Source organism: Pinus tabuliformis, chromosome 5_2, assembly GCF_031772625.1.
Source record: "Pinus tabuliformis cultivar Carrire ecotype Pingquan chromosome 5_2, CPIR1, whole genome shotgun sequence".
Taxonomy (NCBI): domain Eukaryota; kingdom Viridiplantae; phylum Streptophyta; class Pinopsida; order Pinales; family Pinaceae; genus Pinus; species Pinus tabuliformis.
This window is the reverse complement of record NC_142306.1, coordinates 291064760-291083857: the sequence shown is the minus strand read 5'-3', so window position 1 is coordinate 291083857 and position 19098 is coordinate 291064760.

Genomic DNA, 19098 nt, shown 5'->3' with positions numbered 1-19098 from the left:
CTGCCAAAGGTGAATCTAGTTCACAACAAGAGGTAGGGAACTCTAATATAAAATCTAAAATGCTAAACGAGGGGATAAGAGGTCAACGCCATCAATAACCAAGGAAAGAAAGACTTCAAAGAAAAACATTTACTCCTAACCATGGTAGTGATAATCAGTTCTTTCCTCTGATGAATAGTGTTGAATGTTTTGTATGTCATAATTTTGGACATGTTGTAGCAAGATCCAGAAGTATAATTGTTCAAGCTAATAACTGTCACACATAAAGATCATCAGCTTCCAGGTACTTTAAGGGATTTTTTTTTTCTTCTAATATGTTTTGTCACAAAGCCATTGACTACTTTAGAAGGAATACGAAACATATAAGATGTTATTCTTGTAACAAGTTTGGGCAGATAGCAAAAGAATGTAGTAGAAAATTTCGGTCAACATACTAAAAGGAAAAAACATCATCACTCTCCAAGGTACAGAAGAAGAGGGAATTACAGACTGAAAGATGTGCCATAGCTCAGTATAGAGACACAACAGACATAGAAGGATCTGAAAGTATGAAATTCCAGTGTCTTAATTCTCATACGCAGTTATCATGAAGACAAGTTGCGTATATACACGAGTTAGAAGCTCCGCAATCGCCTATATGTTTGTTTGAAGAAGAAGCAGTGGGATAGATTTAGAAAAATGACTTGATATGATTCAGACAATTTTGAACTATCTTTTATGTCTTGACGATTGATGACCACAGTATGTGGATGTTATTTAGAAGTGCCTTTGACCCTCATAAGTTTTTTATGACTTGATGTATATCTGATTCATGATGATGCCTTAATATTTCTTACTGATATATGCAATGATCAGACCTGATAATGAACAGGTGGCACACGTTCAGGACGAGAATATGTTATACTACTAATAATGCATTGTTGGCATTATGTCTTTGGTACTTAATGATTTTTATGAATGGTGATGATTCTTATATCACTAAAGTGTCTAAATGATACATCATGCTATGTTGCAGTTATGAGTTGCCTATGGTGATGATACTTGTATTGCTTGGGGTTACATAGTTGTTATTTAGATTAGATTTATGGGTCTTTGTGAACGACATTTTGATGATGCATATAGTACATATATGATTCCTCCATGGTTATATTCATAGGGACAAGGAGAAGTATGAAGCCTGAGCACACAACTTCATTATTTGATGATGAGCCACTCATTTCTTTCATGCTGTTGTCATCACGCCTTCAAAGATGCATAAAGTTCATATGGTGAATTTATGATGCTGGATTCCTATAGTTCTTTGACCTCACATGCTTGAGGATTTTTGTTATTGATGGTATCAAGAAGGATTGACAAATGACTGTGATCTCATGGTTTTCTAGATACATATCGCTATCTCTTTGATGGATATACAAGATGCTAGATACATGGATGATTACTTAAGTTGGATATTGATAAATATTGTTGGTTGGCCAAGAGAATGGTGTTATTGTAGGCATGGCTATTTGAAGACATGTATATTCGGAGACATGGCTTAATGATGATGAATTCTTACTTTATGATGATAAGTTTGATACTCGCATTTGTTTATTATCATGGTTGATGCTTATCAAATGTGGGATGTCCCTTACTGATGATACATGGTTGATATATTGAGGGCTCTTGTGGAAAGATCATGCAATTCTTGATGATGATGATATGATCATAGATAATGACTATGGTGTTTTCACATACATATGATGTGAATGATTTTGTGTTGTTGTTTGGACATGGAAGGTTATGATAAGACTCTTTCTTCTAAGGAAACGAAGCAAGTTGCTCTTGATGACATCAAGAGGATGAGTTGATATCCATATGAGGCATACTTTGTCACAGGTTGATGATATTTACCTTGTCATATATCGAAAACTGATGATGAACATATATAGGTTGCTGGTATGGATGTTGCTAACAGATGCTTAAGGAGTAGATCATATATGATGTATGATAGTTGTTGATGACTATCATAATCTTGTTTAGATCTTTGGTCTTTGTTATAAATGTCTTGTATATCATTCGATGTAAAGGTCATATAAAGACCCATGATGTAATAATTTGTGTCCGTCTATCATAGTCTTTTGATGAGTCCTTTTTGGTCATAAGATGTAATTTATAACCCCACTATGCATGGGAAGGATGATGTAATAATTGCTATATTTCAGTCATGTGTAAACAATTTTATATATCTCCATTTGGTTGGGTGGATGAGTCAAATTTGGTATATCCCCACATGGTTGGGAGTTTGATGTATGTATGTGCCATTGGTGATAGGAAGGTCAAACTCACATAGTTGAGTTATAGAGTCATGCTATTCTTTTGGAAAATATTTTTGCAGATTCTGCATGTGCTCAGGGGGAGCATGGATGGTTTAGTGCATCATTGCATGTAGAAAAGGGGAGTTTAATCAGAAAATTCAACATGTGCCTAGGGGGGGCATGATCAATATTCAGCTCTTTAGATATAAAAGTCTTCATTTTGGTGAGCCCTTTTCCCTTGATATCAAAGGGGGAGAATATCTTGGTCCACCCTTTGCACTTGATGTCAAAGGGGGAGAGTATTTTGGTGTTGCTTGTTATCTCTAATATTTTCTACAACTTGCAGTAATCCACACCAACATGGTTGCCATCAAGTCCAAAGGGGGAGATTGTTGGCATTATGATGCATGTGTTGTACTTAATGACAACCCACTTGTAGTAGAACAACTCACTTGTATATGGTAACTAGATGAATCTACGTAACTAGATTAATCTACAGGAGAGATATCAGATGTGACAGAATGAATTGTAGTTGTGTTTACAAATGTGACAAAATTCATGGCATTTCAAAGCAATCATTTCAGAAGTAATATGGAGAATTAGAGTGTAACAGGTCTATTCAGAGGTAACAGGGCATTGGTACAGAATAACAGGAAGATGGAACTAAGGTCCTCTGATCAGAATAAATAAGGTGAAGGAAAAGGTTGATGAAAGTTTACGAAGTATACAAAGGTCGTCTCAGTCAAAACATCATATACACGCTGGTCCACGAAATAAAAAGAGCATATACGTATACACACACTCCCACAGGAAGAAAAGAGCGTACATGATTGGAAAAACAAGGTTTTGGTCCAAGGTATTTGGTCCGTGGTATTGACTCTAGGTATTTGGTCCATGGTATTGACCCTAGGTATTTGGTCCAAGGTATTGGTCATAAGTGGTTTTGGTCAAAGTTATTGACAAAGGATCTAAGTATATAAGGAGGAGAATATCAAGGGCTAATTGTACAAGTAATGAATATCTTATGAAGTGTTAGATCAAAAGAAAATAAGCATGTTATGGGTTTCTAATGCTTTGCTTGATCTGAACTAAGTATGCACCTAAGTGTTTGAAGATGAATGAGATCTAATGATGGATTAGGATCATAATGACTTATCATTATGAGATCTGAGAATGGATAGGCTAGATCTGATTGCTAATGCACATTTTATCCTTTATAAGTGATGATCTGGGTATGTCTGAAGTCTGGAATTGCAACAGAGTTATAAGTAAGTATTTGCAGATCTATATGATGGTTCACTTTGATGAAATTGCGTATACATGTTGGTTGATATCTTCCAAGTAGTGTATGCAAAATAAAAGCTTGATCTTCAGGGACGATCGATCTATCAGATCAGTGTTTCTATTTTACTGCTATTTGTCAATGATGTCTTCTTAGATCTTAAAGTACAACTAAATGAATTAGGAAATTGAGTCTGATTGATTGATTGATAAAGAAGGGCGAACCTTGTTGCTATCTATTTAGAACTCTCTAATATGACAATAGACCTTCAGATTGTCACTGATTGGTACAATTTGTGTTTTAGAGGTTTTATGATTCAATATCTTTAGAACTATATGCAAGTTGGGAAAATGGAAGTGGTGTATACACACAGGTTTTCCTCATTGAAGGAGTGTACACATTTTGACACATGCCTTTTGAGATTACAGTTAGTTCTGGTTGTTGATGCAGTGTTATGGGTTCATATCTGTGTACTGTTTACAGTAATATGTCTATTCCAGTTGATTGGTTGAATTTGATCAAGTTTGAATGAATGGTTGATTCAGCTATGTCAGAGGTTCAATGATTGTTTGATTCAGAGGTTTAGAGGTTTCAGTGATTGATTGTTTCAGTTATATCAGAGATTGATGATTGGGTTTCAGTGATTGGTTGATGCAGATGTATTTGATGGTTATATTGTAGTGGTGATTGATTTTGAGCTTCAATGTTACTAATAGGTCCAGTGTGAAAATCGGATGAAACATGGCCTTCATATTGTAGTATTGTGTACCAGGAGGATGTAGTTTGAAAATTCATGAAACGTGGTCCATAGAGGATACTGAGGGTTGGAGCCTTCAGTGAGGAAGCTGAAGCTTCCTTCCAATCGTGGCTAGTGATTTGATCAGGGGGTTAGAGACCCCTTCTAGTAGCAGCTAGAGAATGAGTGAAGGTTGTAGCCTTTTGTAGGTTAGAGCTTACGTACTAGTAAACATATCGGCTAGTACAAGAATTAGGGGGTTGTAGCTCCCTTCCATAAGAAGCTGGAGAACAAGAGAAGTTTGTAGCCTTCTGTAGGTGGGTGCTTGTGTACTAGTATGAGTCTACACCAGTACAAGATTGTAAATAGATTTTCTTATTATTAAAAGAAGACAGAGATGACAGTAGCAGGTGGTTTTCACACACATTGGATTTCCACCTAAAATCTTGGTGTTCATGTGTGTTGCTTATGTGTGATGGTTTATTCTGTTATTACTGCACATGGTTATTGTTTAATGTTTAATAAAGAATTGATGCACTGATTAAAGATCAAAATGTGATGAATTAACTGAATCATAATTTCACTGGATATACATTGGTTTCCTTAATAACAGTTGTGTTCACACATAAGTTCCCTTCACCGAAGTAGTGTATATAAATATGATTATGGAAATGAAAAAGTTATTGATTTGTAAATATTGATTCACCCCCCCTCTCAATATTATTTCCAACAATTGGTATCAGAGTAGGTCCTTTGGCAGAAGCTTGATCGCTTGAAGGAGATCCGTAGTAACAATGGGAAAGAAACTAAAGAAGAAAGCATCCCAAAATAAGAAGACATCTCAAAGGAACTATGATAGTGGGAGAGACAATTGGCCTTTATGTAGAAGCAACTCTTCATATTCAGAATCACCTCAGAATGAAGATGAACAAGAAAAAGAACTATCAGGTATGAATTTGTTGTCCTCTGGTGATACATTTCTCTTTTCATTTGAAGATAATGAAAGTGACAACGAAACGACTGAATTTTCTTTTATGGGTGAAAGAGAAAGAAATCAAATAGGGGTAGAATTTAAAAAGGTCACGGACACAATTAGAGATCAACAAGATCTATTGGACAAAGGGAGTGTACCTACAAAGAAGAGATTACAAGGTTAAAGGCTCAGTTAGAGGAAGGAAACAAAGTAAGCAAACAATACGAGGAAAAGGAAGATCAAAGTCAAAGGTTATAGGATGAAGTGACATCATTGAGAAATGAAGTGAATGGAAAAGACACAAAAACCAAGGAACTTATAGAAAGAACCAACTACTGTGAAGGTCTTGAAGCTGTGGTCGTTTCTCTAAAAGAAGATCTCAAAAATTCGAATAAGTAGAATGAAGAACTACTCCAATTATTTGAAGAACAAGAAAAGAAGTTCTTGAATTAAGGCAACAAGTGGAAGAAGGAAGAAAAGCTTAAGAACATGAAGAAGCAGTATCTTGAAAAGGAAGAGCAATATCAGGTTGAGGTAAATATCCTAAAAGGTAAATTGGAAGAAAAGGATAAACTTTTATGATTTGAAGATAGTACTAAGATTTTGGATAATATTCTTAGTAGTCAAACGTCTCCTCTCATCAAATTTGGTCTTGGTTTTCATGAAACTACCGAAGGTGAATCTAGTTCACAACACGAGGCAGGGAACTCTAATGTAAAATCTAAAATGCTCAATGAAGGGATAAGAGGTCAAACCCATCAATAATCAAGGAAATAACTACTTCAAAGAAAATCATTTACTCCTAACGATGGAAGTGATAATCAGTTCTCTCCTCTAATGAATAATGTTGAATGTTTTGTATGTCATAATTTTGGACATGTTGCAGCAATATGCAGAAGTATAATTGTTCAAGCTAATAACCGCCAGACAGAAACATCATCAACTTCCAGGTACATTAAGCGATTTTGTTTTTCTTGCAACATATTTGGTCATAAAGCCATTGACTGCTTTAGAAGGAATATGAAACATATAAGATGTTATGCTTGTAACAAGTTTGGGCATATAACAAAAGAATGCAGTAAAAAATTGCAGCCAACATACCAAAAGGAACAAACATCATCACTCTCCAAGGTATGGAATAAAAAGGAATTATAGATCGAAAGATGTGGCATAGCTCAGTATACAGACAAAACAAACTCATAAGGAACTAAAAGTATGAAATTTCATTGTGCTAATTCTCATACGCAGTTATCATGAAGACACGTTGCATATATATGCGAGTTAGAAGCTGCACAGTCACGTATATGTTGGCTTGATGAAGAAGTAGTGGGACAGACTTAGAAAAATGATTTGATATGGTTCAGACAATTAACAATTATATTTGTGTCTTGATGATTGATGACCATAGTATGTGGATGTTATTTAGAACTGATTTTGATCCTCATAAGTTGTTTATGACTTGATGTATTTCTAATCCATGATGATGCCTTGATATTTCTTATTGATATATGCAATGATCAGACTTGACAGTGAACAAGTGGCACAGGTTCAGGGGGAGAATATGTTATACTACTAATAATGCATTGTTGGCATTATGTCTTTGGTACCTAATGATTTTAATCAATGGTGATGATTCTTATATGGCTAAAGTGTTTAAATGATATATCATGGTATGTTGTGGTTATGAATTGCCTATGATGATGATACTTGTATTGCTTGAGGTTACATAGTTGTTATTCGGATTAGATTTATGGGTGATTGTGAATGACTTTTTGATGATGCATACAATACATATATGATGCTTACATGGTGATCTTCATAAGGATAAGGAGAAGTACAAAGCTTGAGTACACAACTTCATTATTTGATGATGAGCCACTAATTTCTTTCATGTCGTTGTCATCACGCCTTCAAAGATGCATAAAGTTCATATGGTGCAGTTATGATGTAGGATTTTCTATAGTTCTTCGCTCTCACATGGCTGAGGATTGTTGTTATTGATGGTATAAGAAAGATTGAGAAATGACCATGAGCTCATGGTTTCCTAGATACATATTGCTATCTCCTTGATTAATATACAATATGTTGGATACATGGATGATTACTTAAGTTGCATATTGATAAATATTGTTGGTTGGCCAAGAGAATGGTGTTATTGTAGGCATGGATATTTGAAGACATGGATATTAGAAGACATGGCTTAATGATGATGACTTCTTACTTTGTGATGATAAGTTTGATACTCACACTTGTTGATTATCATGGTTGATTCTTATCAAATGTGGGATGTTCCCTAGTGATGATACATGGTTGATATATTGAGGGCTCTTGTGGAAAGATCATGCAGTTCTTGATGATGATGTTATGATCATAGATAATAACTATGGTGTTTTCACATACATATGATGTGAATGATTTTGTGATTACTGTTTGGACATGGAATGTTATGATAAGACTCTTTATTCTAAGGAGACGAAGCAAGGTGATCTTGATGAGATCAAGAGGATGATTTGATACCTATATGTGGCATACCTTGTCACAACTTGATGATATTTACCTTGCATTTATTGAAAACTGATGATGAACATATACATGTTGCTATTCTAGATGTTGCTACCAGATTCTTAAGGAGGAGATCATATATGGTGTATGATAGTTACTGATGACTATCATAGTCTTGTTTACACCTTTGGTCTCTGTTATAAATGTCATGTATATCATTTGATGTAATGGTCATATATAGACCAATGATGTAATACTTTGTCTCTGTCTGTCATAGTCTTTTGATGATTTCGTTTTGGTCATATGATGTAATTTGTACCCATAGTATGCATTGGAAGGTTGTTGTAATAATTGCTATATTTCTCTCATGTATAAAGAATTGGTATATCCCCACTTGGTTGGGTGGATGAGTCAAATTTGGTATATCCCCACTTGGTTGGGAGATTGATGTATGTATGAGTCATTGGTGATAGGAAGGTCAAACTCACATATTTGAGTTATAGAGTCATGTTATTCTTTTGGAAAATATTTTTTATATTTTTCATGTGCTTAGGGGGAGCATGGAAGGTTTATTGCATCACAGCATGTAGAAAGGGGGAGTTTAATCAGAGAATTCAGCATGTGCCTAGGGTGAGCATGATCAATATTTAGTTATTAAGATATGAAAGTCTTCATTTTGGTAAGCCCTTTGCCCTTGATATCAAAGGGGGAGAATATCTTGGTCCACCGATTGCCCTTGATGTCATTGGGGGAGAGTATTTTAGTGTTTCTTGTTATCTCTAATAGCTTCTAGAGCTTGCAGTAATCAACACCAACATGGTTGGTATCAAGTCCAAAGGGGGAGATTTTTGGCATTATGATGCATGTGTTGTACTTGATGGAAGCCCATGTGTAGTAGAACAACTAAGTTGTATATGGTAACTAGATGAATCTGCGTAACTAGATGAATCTATAGGAGAGATGTCAGATGTGACAGAATGCATGGAAGTTGTGTTTACAGATGTGGAAAAATGCATGGCATTTCAAAGGAATCATTTCAAAAGTAATATGGAAAATTAGAGTGTAACAGGTCGATTAAGAGGTATCAGGGCATTGGTACAAAATAACAGGAAGATGGAACTAAGGTCTTCTAATCAGAATAAAGAAGGTGAAGGAAAAGGTTGATGAAAAGAAGTTTAAGAAGTATACGTAGGTCCTCTTAGTCAAAACAACGTATACATGGTAGTCAACAAAAAAAATAGCGTATACATATACAGGCACTCCCACAGGAAGAAAAGCGCTTACTTGATTGGAAAACCAAGGTTTTGGTCTGAGGTATTTGGTCCATGGTATTGACCCTAGGTATTTGGTCCGTGGTATTGACCCTAGGTATTTGGTCTATGGTACTGACCCTAGTTATTTTGTCCAAGGTATTGGTCCAAGGTATTGACAAAGGACCTAAGTATATAAGGAGGATAAGGTCAAGGGCTAAATGTACAAGTAATGAATATCTTATGAAGTGTTAGATCAAAAGAAAATATGCATGTTGTGGGTTTCTGATGCTTTGCTTGATTTGAAATAAGTATGCACCTGAGTGTTTGATGAAGGATGATATCTAATAATGGATCATGATCATAATGACTTATCATTATGAGATATGATAATGGATAGGCTAGATCTGATTGTTAATCCATGTTTTATCCTTTATATGTGATGATCTGGGTATGTCTGAAGTCTGGAATTGCAGCGAAGTTATAAGTAAGTATTTGCAGTTCTATACGCTGGTTCGCTTTGATCAAGTTACGTATACACGCTGGTTTGGCTCTTCTAAGTAGCGTATGAAAAAGAAAAGCTTGATGTTTAGGGATGAATGATCTATCAAATTAGTGTCGCTGTTTTACTGTTGTTTGTCAATGATGTCTTCTTAGATCTTAAAGTAGAACTGAATGAATAAAGAAATTGAGTCTGATTGATTAATTGATTGATAAAGGAGGATGATCCTTGTTGCTATTTGTTTAGAACTCTATTATATGAAAGTAGATCTTTAGAATGTCACTGATTAGTACAGTTTCTGGTTCAGAGGATTTATGATTCAGTATCTTTAGAACTGTACATAGGTTGGGCAAATGGAAGTAGCGTATACATGCAGGTTTTCCTCATTGAAGTAGCATACACATTCTAACACATGCCTTTTGAGGTTACAATTAGTTCTAGTTGTTGATGCAGTGTTCTGGGTTAATATCTTTATATTGTTTATATTAATCTGTCCATTCTAGTTGATTGGTTGAATTTGATTAAGTTTGAATGAATGGTTGATTCAATTGTGTTAGAGGTTCAATGTTTGTTTGATTTGAAGGTTCAGAGGTTTCAGTGATTGATTGTTTCAGTTATATTGGAGATTGATGATTGGGTTTCAGTGATTGGTTGATGCAGATGTATTTGATGGTTGTATTACAATGGTGATTGATTTTGAGCTTCAATGTTACTAAGAGGTCCAGTGTGAAAATTGAATGAAACATGGCCTTCATATTGTAGTATTGAGTACCAAGAGCATCAAGCCTAAAAATTCATGAAACATGTTCCCTAGAGGATGCTGAGGGTTGGAGCCTTCAGTGAGGAAGTTGAAGCTTCCTGCTAGTCATGGCTGGTGATTTGATCAGCGGGTTGGAGCTCCCTTCCGCTAGTAGTTGGAGAACGAGTGAAGGTTGTAGCCTTCTCTAGGTCAGAGCCTACGTACTAGTAGACATACCAGCTAGTATAAGAACTAGGGGGTTGTAGCTCCATTCTAGAAGATGCTGGAGAACGAGAGAAGGTTGTAGCCTTCTGCAGGTGGGTGCCTGCATACTGGTATGAGTGTTATGCTCTTAACCTGCAAAATGATACCCAAATACAGAATATGCGAAGAAAAGATACCCAGAACACATAATAGCAATGATTTTATTATTCAGAGAGTAATGTTCACTTGCCTCTTCGAGGGGGCAACCTCCAATAGAGCAGAGCTCGAATACAAAATAAGACACAATGCTCCTCGTAGGGAGTCTCTATCCTTTATATATAACTCATACATGCAATACCACGGGCCAATACCGTGGGTTTTATTAATACCATCTATCTAATAATACGGCCCATTTGCAACTAACTGTGGTCCCGTCATTAATTGCAGGTTAACCACTTACAAATATTAATATGGGCTTTATTGACTCTTGACTATGACGTGATCCCATGACATAAATAAGGGGGTTAGGGTGGGACCCTAACATGCCCTCCCCCTTAAGACTAGCCTTGTCCTCAAGGCTGAAGCTGCGGAAACTGCTGAAGAATAGTGGCTGGTTCCCAAGCTGCATCTTCCGGAGAGGTGTCTTTCCATTTGACGAGGACTTCCTTAATCATGCGGCTGCGCAGGTGCTTGTCTCGTGTGTCTAGAGCCTATTCGGGTTGAAGCCAGATTGACCCTTCTTCGTCCAATTCAGGTAGACTGGTTTGAACTCGGCAATTGTTCCCAATCACTTTCTTGAGGCACGATACATGGAAAACTGGATGGATTTTTGCCGTAGGTGGCAAAGCCAACTTGTAAGTCACTTCTCCAATGCGTTGAAGTACTTGGTATGGTCCGTAGAATTTTGGAGAGAGCTTTTGACAACCCTTGTCTTTGAGTGATGTTTTCTTATATGGTTGCAGCCTCAAAAAGACCTGATCCCCTTCTTGAAATTGGCGCTCTGAGCAATGCTGGTCGACCTGTTGCTTCATGTGGTTCTGAGCTTGATGAAGATTCTCTCTAAGATGGGTGAGCATGGTTGCGCGGTGTTGTAGGAGTTGATCCACTGCTTGTACTTTGGAGCACCCCTTGAGATAAGAAGTAGGGGAAGGCGGATGTTGACCATATACTGCTTCATAGGGAGTCATTTTGGTGGTGGCATGATAGTTGGTGTTATACCACCATTCAGCCAGAGGTAACCACTGTACCCAAAGGTGTTGCTTTTCTGAAGTGAAACACCTAAGGTAGGTTTCTAGACATTTGTTGACGACTTCGGTTTGACCATCTGTTTGCAGATGATATGAAGTACTGAGTTTGAGTTGAGTGCCTTGTATTCTGAAGAGTTCCTACCAAAAATTACTGGTGAAGATCGGGTCACGGTCGGACACAATAGAAGTGGGCATGCCATGCAATTTGAAGATCTGATCCATGAAAGATTGAGCAACCAAAGTTGGTGTAAACGGGTGGGGTAGGGCGTAGAAATGAGCATACTTCGACAGTCAGTCCACAACCACCATGATGACTGATTTGTTCCCTGACTTTGGAAGACCTGTAATGAAATCCATAGAAACCTCCATCCAAATTGATGCCGGAATGGGCAATGGTTGTAATGTGCCTGGTGTGTTGACGATTTCCCCTTTGTGGCGTTGACAGACCTCACATTCTGCTACGAAGGTAAGGATGTCCTTTTTCATGCCTGTCCAAAAAAATGATCTTCTGGTGCGAGCATACGTCTTCTGAAAGCCCGAATGTCCTGCAATGGGAGATGTGTGCAATTCTGCCAAAATGCGACTTTTGAGGGTGGATGTTGGTGAGATTACGACTCTGTCCTTGTAGCAAAGAATATCATTCTGCCACGAGTAGCCCTTGGTGGAATTAGGATCTACCTGCAATTGAGAAATGAGTTGGGAGAGCCCGGGGTGTGAAAACCATTCCCTGCGAGCCTCTTCAATCCAGTCCGGAATGGGGAGGGAAATTGCGAGCATAGTACTTTCCTCGTCAAATTGGTGAGATAATGCATCTGCTACACTATTGTCTTTCCCTTTCTTGTAAATGATCTCATAATCATATCCCAGCATTTTGGCTAACCATTTATTTTGTTGTGGGGAGGATAGGCGTTGCTCCAAAAAATATTTAAGACTGTGATGATCTGTGCGGATTTGGAAACGTCGCCCCAATAAGTAAGGTCGCCATGTCTCGACTGCATGTGAGATGGCCATCATTTCCTTCTCATAGGTAGATTGGCCCAGATTCCTCCCACTGAGTTGTTGGCTTGTGAAGGCCAATGGTCGCCCTTCTTGCATTAAGACCGCCCCAATACCTGTACCCAAAGCATCACATTCAATGACAAAGGATTTGGTGAAGTCAGGTAGTGCTAAGACTGGAGTGGAACACATGGTGTTTTTGAGAGCGGTAAATGCCTGTTGTGCTTCCTCATTCCAGAAGAAGGAATTTTTCTTTAGGAGTTGAGTGAGGGGTTTCGCTATGCGGCCATAGTTGCGGACAAATTTACGATAATAGCCTGTGAGACCCAAAAGTCCTCTCAAGTTCTTCAAGGTCTTAGGTTGAGGCCATTCTTGCATTGCCTGGATCTTTTTGGGGTCCACCTTGACACCTTCACGCCCCACAATGTGGCCCAAATACTCAACTTCTTCCATGCCAAATGAACACTTGGACATCTTGACAAATAATTTATGCTTTCGGAGCAGCTGCAAGAGTAGATCTACATGCTGAAGATGTGCAGCCGAAGTGCCACTATAGATGAGGATGTCATCGAAGAAGACAAGGACAAATTTTCTGAGATATGGTTTGAGAATGTGATTCATAAGGCTCTGAAAAGTAGAGGGGGCATTACAAAGACCAAATGGCATGACTAGGAACTCATAATGGCCTTCATGAGTTCTGAAAGCCATCTTGGGAATGTCGTCTTCCTTCATGCGAATTTGGTGGTAGCCTGAGCGAAGATCCAACTTAGTGAAGAATTGAGCCCCATTGAGTTCATCCAGCAAATCGTCAACCATCGGGATGGGAAATTTACTTTGACTGTCAACTTATTAAGGGCCCTGAAGTCGGGACACATCCGCCACTCCCCATCTTTCTTGAGCACCATGACCACTGGGGATGAATAAGGACTAATGTTGGGACGAATGACACCTACTTACAACAGTTCCTTGATGATTTTTTCTATTTCATTCTTTTGGGTGAACGGATATCTGTATGGCCGCACATTTGGGGGTTGGGCCCCTGGAACCAAGGTGATGCTATGATCATGTTCCCCTCGCGAAGGTGGAAGCTCATTAGGCGTGTCAAAGACCGTTCGATGGTTATTTAAAATCTGTTGCATCTCATGATGAATTGGCAGAGACATGGTTTCGACTACCTAGATGGCATTAAATTGAGCTACTACTCCATGATGACCCTTTTTTAACAATTTTTCCATCCTATGCGAGCTGATGATAGAGGGGGCTCCCGCCTGGAGTCCACGGAGGGTATGTGTGGAGTTGTTCTGCTTAAAACTCATATATAACTCTTGGAAATCCATTGTGATTGGCCCAAGAGTGCGGAGCCATTCAGTGCCGAGGACAATGTCGCAACCCCCCATGTGTATGCCAAACATGTGGGTTTTCAACTGATAATCCCCCATTTGAAGTTTGAAATTTTCACAGTGGCCGTCACATTTCATTGTGCCCCCATCCGCAATTTGGACTTGGAAGTTAGAAACTGCTCGTACAAAACAATGCGCTGCTTCTGCGATTTTTTTATGGATGAAATTATGGGTACTTCCACTATCAATCAAGACTACTACTGGGCGATGTTTAAGAAAACCCCAGATTTTGAGAGTTTGAGGGGAAGAAATCCCTGCCAATGCATGCAGCGAAATAACTGGTTCGTCAGACACATTCTCCTTTGGGTTGTCTTCTTCTAGCGCCTCATGTTCCTCAAGTGGTGGACCTTCCTTTGTTGAGCTGTAGTCAGTGGCATCTATTTGAAAAAATTTGGGCTCCTTGCATTTATGACCTGGGGAGTATTTTTCATCACAGTAGTAACATAGTCCTTGCTTCCTTCTTTCCGCCATTTCCGCAGGTGACACCTTTTGGACCTTTAAGTGTTTGAGTCGTGTTGTGAGCCTGTGGGTGACGACCTTTAGCGGGGAAATTTTGGCGATTGTATTGGGCTGCTAATGCACATTCCACTTTGCGAGCGACCTGGCAAGCCTCCATCCACATGGGAGGGTGGTGAAGTAGAACTTGAGCTTTTGTGGCTTCTTTAAGACCGCTGATAAAACATTCCGTGTAGAACTCATCTGTGAGACCCCTAGTGCGGAAGGCTAAGGATTCAAAAGCGGTAATATATTCATCCACTGTACCAGTCTGTCGGAGCTTAGTGAGACGAACCAAAAAAGAGTCTTCCTGTTCAAAGCGATCTCGAAGAGCTTTGATAAATTGGGTCCAAGTCCTAAAAGGTCCATTGCAACGCTGATGCCATTCCCACCATTGCCACCGTTCATTGTCCAAGTACATGCTCCCAATCATAAGCTTATTCGAATCATCTGGGATATGATTCAATTTGAAACACTCGTCCATTTGTGCTAGCCATGCGGACGGGTGAGAACCGTCAAATTTATGCACATCCAACTTGGGAGGTCGCTGACTGGGTGGTGGATGGGTGTGCCAGACATGAGGAGAGTGGCTAGACTCACCCTCATTGTATTCATGGCCATTATAATCCTCCTCGTGGGTTTGCTCCTTGCCCTTCGGGAGGAATTGCTGTATCTGGAGACTTAGTCCTTGAAACTCACGTTGGAGGGATTGCATGGAGTCTTCCAGTTTGTCCATCCTTTCATTTGCCATCGCTTGAGCTCTAGTCTCTACCATACACCAACCTGATGAAAAATTGGGAACACCGAAAAAATTTGACTAATAAATTGAATGGTACCACCTTGCTCAGCTCGTCGTCCTGATTCTGATGGGCTATATCACCAATAAGTGCCCTGGAAGATCTCAGACTCTTTTTTTTTTTTTTGAAAACTCCTAACGGAGTTTTACTCCTTCTTGATCAATACTGCAGTCGCCAAATCCTCAAAATGTCAATGTTGCCAAAAGTCCTGTGAAAAGTATACCCCGGTATAGGAACCCTTCACAACAACTCCGATCTGGTGGGTCTGAGAGATCTGAATGGCGGAACAACTGCTGCGACGGATCTGATGTCTGCTGCTGCTGCACCTCTTTGCACCCGTGGATTGGGAATAGATGATGTGTGATCCCCTGATAAAAAAAGAAACTATGGTCGTGAGGAGTGTCAGGTGCTACAGATCGCAATATACATAAGGGTTTGGCAGTAGTACTCGGACCAATGTTTCAGGGCTCTAACTAAGGAGGATCGACCATACCCTTATCCGTACAACCCGACTTCCCTATCGTACGGGTGAGTAATCTCTCCGAGTGCTGTTCTCGGTGTACTGTAGCCACAAGACGGCTGACGGTTTATCTATGGCGAGGTTTCAAGGGAGACCAGGGGGCTTCCGATATACCCAAAGGGTACGTGGAAGACAGTCCATGTGCGGCTCTGTCTAATGCGGTACTACTCGAAGGGGTACCCACAGGGGTTACAAGAGAGTCCAACAGACGTGACCACCTCTTGTATTTCCTGCGTGCATGCCTCCCCAAATCCACAGGTTTATGCGTTCAATGACAGATCCCGTGGTTTAAAGACACCGGAACACATCTCTAGCCGGATTTTTTTTTTTTGCTAAGAGTTGGAGATCCCACCGGCCTTGGAATGTGCTCTAATACCACTTGCTATGCTCTTAACCTGCAAAATGATACCCAAATATAGAATATACGAAGAAAAGATACCCAGAACACAGAATAGCAATGATTTTATTATTCAGAGAGTAATGTTCACTTGCCTCTTCGAGGGGGCAACCTCCAATAGAGCAGAGCTTGAATACAAAATAAGACTCAATGCTCCTCGCAGGGATTTTCTATCCTTTATATATGACTCATACATGCAATACCACGGGCCAATACCGTGGGTTTTATTAATACCATCTATCCAATACTACGGCCCATTTGCAACTAACTGTGGTCCCGTCATTAATTGCGGGTTAACCACTTACAAATATTAATATGGGCTTTATTGACTCTTGACTATGACGTGATCCCATGACATAAATAAGGGGGTTAGGGTGGGACCCTAACAATGAGTCTAGACCAATACAAGATTGTAAACATATTCTCTTATTATTAAAGGAAGACAGATATGACAATAGTAGGTGGTTGTCGCCCACATTGGGTTTCCACCTTAAATCTTGGTGTTCGTGTGTGTTGCTTATGTGTGATGGTTTTTTCTATTATTACTATAGATGGTTACCGTTTAATGTTTAATATAAATCTGATGCACTGATTAAAGATCAACATGTGATGAATTAACTGAATCATAAGTTCACTAGATATACGTTGGTTTCCTTAATAACAGTGGTGTGCACGCGCAAGTTCCCTTCACTAAAGTAGCGTATATCAATATGATTATGGAAATGAAAAAGTTATTGATTTGTAAAGATTGATTCACCCCCCTCTCAGTATTATTTTCAACAATTGGTATTCGAGCAGGTCCTTTGGCAGAAGCTTGATCACTTGAAGGAGATCTGAAGTAACAATGGGAAAGAAACTAAAGAAGAAAGCACCCCAAAAGAAGAAGACATCTCAAAGGAACTGTGATAGTGGGAGAGACAATTGGCCTTTATGTAGAAGCAAATCTTCAAATTCAGAATCACCTCAGAATGAAGATGAAAAAGAAAAAGAACTATCAAGTATGAATTTGTTGTCCTCTGGTGATACATTTCTCTGTTCATTTGAAGATAATGAAAGTGACAACGAAACAACTGAATTTGCTTTTATGGGTGAAAGAGAAAGAAATCAAATAGAGGCAGAATTTTAAAAGATCATAGACACAATTAGAGAGCAACAAGATCTATTGGAAAAAGGGGAGTGTACCTACGAAGAAGAGATTACAAGGTTAAAGGCTCAGTTAGAGGAAGGAAACAAAGTAAAGAAACAGTACGAGGAAAAGGAAGATCAAAGTCAAAGACTGTAGGATGAAGTGACATCTTTGAGAAATGAAGTGAATGGAAAGGACACAACATCCAAGGAACTTATAGAAAGAACCAACTATTGTGATGGTCTTTAAGTTGTAGTCGTTTCTCTAAAAGAAGATCACAAAATTTCAAATAAGTAGAATGAAGAACTACTCTAAGGATTTGAAGAACAAGAGAATGAAGTTTTTGAATTAAGGCAACAATTCGAAGAAGGAAGAAAACCTGAAGAAATCATGAAGAAGCAATATATTAAAAAGGAAGAGCAATATCAGGTTGAGGTAAATATCCTAAAAGGCAAATTAGAAGAAAATGATAAAATTTTATGATTTCAAGATAGTACTAAGATTTTGGATAATATTATTAGTAGTCAAAGGTCTACTATCATCAAATCTGGTATTGGTTTCAATGAAACTGTCGAAGGTGAATCTAGTTCACAACATGAGGCAGGGAACTCTAATGGAAAATATAAAATTCTCAACAAGGGGATAAGAGGTCAACCCCATCAACAACCAAGGAAAGAAAGACTTCAAAGAAAATCATTTACTCCTAACCATGGAAGTGATAACCAGTTCTTTCCTTTGATGAATAATATTGAATGTCTTGTATGTCATAATTTTGGACATGTTGTAGCAAGATGCAGAAGTAGAATTGTTCAAGCTAATAACCGTCACACAAAAAGTTCATCAGCTTCTAGGTACTTTAAGTGATTTTTTTTTTTTGCAATATGTTTGGTCACAAAGCCATTGACTACTTTAGAAGGAATATAAAACATATAGGATGTTATGCTTGTAACAAGTTTGGGCATATAGCAAAAGAATTTCGTAGAAAATTTTGGCCAACATATCAAAAGGAACAAACATCATCACTCTCCAATGTATGGAAGAAGAAGGAATTACAAACCGAAATATGTGGCATAGCTCAATATACAGACAGAACAGACTTAGAACAAACTAAAAGTATGAAGTTTTAGTGTCCTAATTCTCATATGTATTTATCATGAAGACAAGTCATTTATATACACGAGTTAGAAGCTGCATAATTGCGTATATGTTGGTTTGATGAAGAAGCAATGGGACAGACTCAGAAAAATGATTTGCTATGGTTCAAACAATTATCAATTAAATTTTCTGTCTTGATGATTGATGAACACAGTATGTGGATGTTTTTTAGAAGTGATTTTGATCCTCATAGGTTGTTTATGACTTGATGTATATCTGATTCATGATGATGCCTTGATATTTCTTATTGATATATGCAATGATTAGACCTGACAATGAACAGGTGGCACAGGTTCGGGGGGAGAATATGTTATACTACTAATAATGCATTGTTGGCATTATTTCTTTGGTACCTAATGATTTTTATCAATGGTTATGATTCTTATATGGCTAAAGTGTTTAAAGGATACATCATGCTATGTTGTGGTTATGAGTTGCCTATGATGATGATACTTGTATTGCTTGGGGTTACATAACTGTTAT